The sequence below is a fragment of the Bidens hawaiensis genome, unplaced genomic scaffold (genome assembly GCF_021521415.1).
Source record: "Bidens hawaiensis isolate Kalapana, Puna unplaced genomic scaffold, B.hawaiensis_p1.1 tig00022511_1, whole genome shotgun sequence".
Lineage (NCBI taxonomy): Eukaryota > Viridiplantae > Streptophyta > Magnoliopsida > Asterales > Asteraceae > Bidens > Bidens hawaiensis.
The window spans coordinates 152,501-155,865 of record NW_027493505.1 but is presented as its reverse complement, the minus strand read 5'-3'; the positions used below and the strand labels follow the sequence as shown (position 1 = coordinate 155,865).

Here is a 3,365-nt window from a genome sequence, read left to right as displayed (position 1 = left end):
CTTTGCTTCGCTTTGTAAAAGAGAGAGAGCCTTGTCTTGAGAGTGAAAAGAAAGGGCAAGCGATAGAAAGGATAGTCCCTCGCGCGTTCGCGAGAACTACTAGAAAATGGTGAGATCATTAGATCATTAGTGAAAGAAGGACCAACGACGATCCTATCCTAAAGGAGAAGAAGGAGTAAGAGGAGTCAGTTTTCTTTGAAGATCGAGGAATCAATCTCCCAATTATGCCATTCGGAAGAAGTCTTCTAAAGAGGGAAAGCCTGTTACGAGTAAGCGGAGAGGAAAGATCTCCAGAGATTCTTATCTCATTCCATTCCAGTGGCTCAACCAGTAACCAATGGCGAAAACTAAAAAATCCATGGTTTCCCGGTAGAACCCTATTTCGCCCAAGTTGTTTCAGAACCGGAAAAAGAAGCGGTTTTTCGCACAGCTTGCGCATAGTGCAGGTCCCACTTGTATATCGTATTTGGCCGAAGAAGCATCGGACAGGTTGGAGTTCTTACCTTCTTGGGATTCCATGGACCAAGATCTGCTTTTATTATATGGGCAATACCGATCTACTTTAGTAGATCATATGGATGTAGAAAAAGCTTCTCATTTTGATGAATTGGAAACATCTCTTTTCCATTTCTATTTACCCAGTTCATATCTTTGTTTCGTGTGTTCCCCGGAGGAATTCGATCTCTTCAATCTCGGGATACCACCTAAATAACTATAACTGCGGCCAAAGAGTCAAATAGGTCGGGAAGAAAGAGTCTGAGGTTGGGTTGGACGACATACATCTTGGTTGGTCCCACCACCACTGGGGATTGGACATATATAGAATCTTTCTTCTAAAAAAGTCTTCTATTATATATCATTTTATATTCTTATTTATTGAAATAGCTGCAAGACCACAAAACGGGGTGAAAAAAACCGAAATCCCTTCTTTTAAGTTCCTCCCAGATACATGGCTTACATACCCGGCTCAACCTTCTTAGAAAACAATCGAATCGAGGGTCCGGAGGAGAATTGGCCATTCAATCTTGTGAACTAATCGAGACCGAAATTGGAGAAAGAGATACGAACGGAAAGGAATAACCAATCGATGAAAGAACATGAAACCATTCTGTTTCAATAGAGGTACGAGAAAGGGTTGGGGGCAATGAAGTAGATGAAGTGGTTGGATTTTGCGAGCTGTTCCCACCACTGCTGGATGTGATTCCAAGAGCCGAACGAGAATGAATACCACACAGAAAAGTCAAGACCAGGCTCCCTAATGGAATGTTTAACCGATCCATTCCGGATCGACCGAATTGGTACGGAAGTTGTAACATGGGAAAACCACGGAAAACACGACTTATTTGAATAACCCGGTGACCTACCAATTGTAGAAGTAGATTTTTGGCAAGCAATAAGCACTTAAATAATACAATTCAAGTGTACCATCTTCTTTCTCATTTCGAGGAAAAGGTGCGGAAGGAAAAGGAAACAACGGAGGGATCCGAATCGGACCTAAATGGGAATGACATGAAAAGTCTTTTTCAAAACCTAGCATTAAGGGCGTTACGACGATATATGAGAGGAATGGAGAAAAACTCGTGATTGGTGTGGAGGGGAAGGTCTGTTTATAATATAGTTCAAGAAAGAGTCGTCTCATTTCCTTACTTCTTCGTTCTTTCTAATTCATTCACTTCAAGACTGGTTCTGAACGCCGCGTAACATCATCTTCAACCAACCTCTATCGTACCGGTGCGACCACTAAAGAATTGCTTATACACTAAACAGCTGCTTATACACGCTTACTAAAAGACTGACTTTTATTCATATTCAATTCATTAGGCCAGCGTGAAACTAAGAAAGATAGATGTGCCTAAGGCATAAGCAAACTGTGCACGCTAAGAGAAGAGGAGAGATGTTCGCAATGACTACCACAAGAAAGCCGCCCCCTATCTCTAAAAGGGCCCGTCACTTCGTTCGTACCTTCTTGGCTTAGGCTTGCGACTTCACTTACTTTATGGCCTTGCCGCCTTTTTCTAGCAGAAGCTAAGCGCTTGAAAAGCGCGCTAAGAAAGGTTGCTTCTGTCGGCCTTTATGTGCAACAGTCCACCAGTAGCGGAAGATAGGGTTACCATACATACAAGAGTCTTCCAGTTCTTACGGCCAGTCAAGTAGTACACTGTATCTTATCTTATAGCCCGGTGGGTCGCCTTTTTAATTCAGTAGATAGAAGAAAGTATTAGATAAGGAGTAGGTGAGTGAGTCCTCGCTGACCTGAGCGATTTCGATCACCTAGCAGGCCTTTTATTTGGTAGGTAACATCGCCAAAGCGTATCATCAGATTTTACTACGAAGGAAGGAACTCGGCAGAAGATCGGTCTGCAAGAAAGGCCTACTTATCCATGGGTTCATTGACAAAAAACCGCCGTAGGAATGGAGACCTTTCAATAGAGTGGAGGCGAACTGATCAACGAGAAAGAGGCCCTACTCACTACAAAGGAATACACCACAAGATCGAACTGCACTCATGCCTCTCCCGCATCAAGTTGACCGCCAGACTGGAGCTTCGTAACATGTTGACGAAGACTTCCGAACTGAGGGTTCGGTCAGTACAAGAGACTACTTTGTCTCCTCGGAAGAAGAATAGCCCCGCTCTCTAGCCGACTGATCCCGTTGATCAAACTGGGAGGGAACGTGTCACATTAGAGGTGAACGATCAGAGGTGTCCTCTAATCACTACGATGAGCTGGTCCCTCTTTTAGTAAACTCAGCTATGAATATTCAAAAATGAATGTCGGGCTCTTTCTTTCACAGCTAACCCCATTTTCTAAATGCCGAGACTTTCTCTTTCGTCGAGCCCCGAGCTTGTGGTCCTCCTTTGAGTTTGGGTTCAATTGGATGAATCTGTCAATTCAAGGTCAACGTACGTAGCAGCAAGGAAGGTGCATCGCCTCTTTCTCGTTCTCGCTCGGGAGCCAAAACGAACATGCCTGCTACGTACTGTACTGGACCTTCGACCAGGCATTCTACCTTTGTCGAAGCGGAACCAATACCACTGCAGTGCGCTCGAACAGTTGAGCGGCCGCCGGCCCTTCCGTGCACAGATATAGATTCATTCTTCGTACCTGCCTGGTCCAGCCTCACAACCCTTCGCGGGTTGGTAAGAAGTCAGTCTTGTTTGGTAAGACGGTTGACAAAGAAAAGAGAGTACTCGCCCCGGCCAACAAAGACCGTAATTACCTAGATAACTGCTCCTCCCCTTCTCCGTCTTTAAGGCTTTAAGGCGAACCGTTTGGCGGCTGGAAATAAAGACGACCTCACCTTCTCGTAGATGGTGTCAGTGAGAGCCATTTTAGTACCCCCCCCCCCCCCCCCCGTTGACCTTT

General features: G+C 44.9%; 1 pseudogene; it reads left to right on the top strand.

Annotated features, from left to right (window-relative positions):
- The first annotated feature begins 209 nt into the window (after window positions 1-209).
- On the top strand, window positions 210-915 carry LOC143565692 (putative mitochondrial protein ymf1; annotated as a pseudogene).
- The last annotated feature ends 2,450 nt before the right edge of the window (window positions 916-3,365 follow it).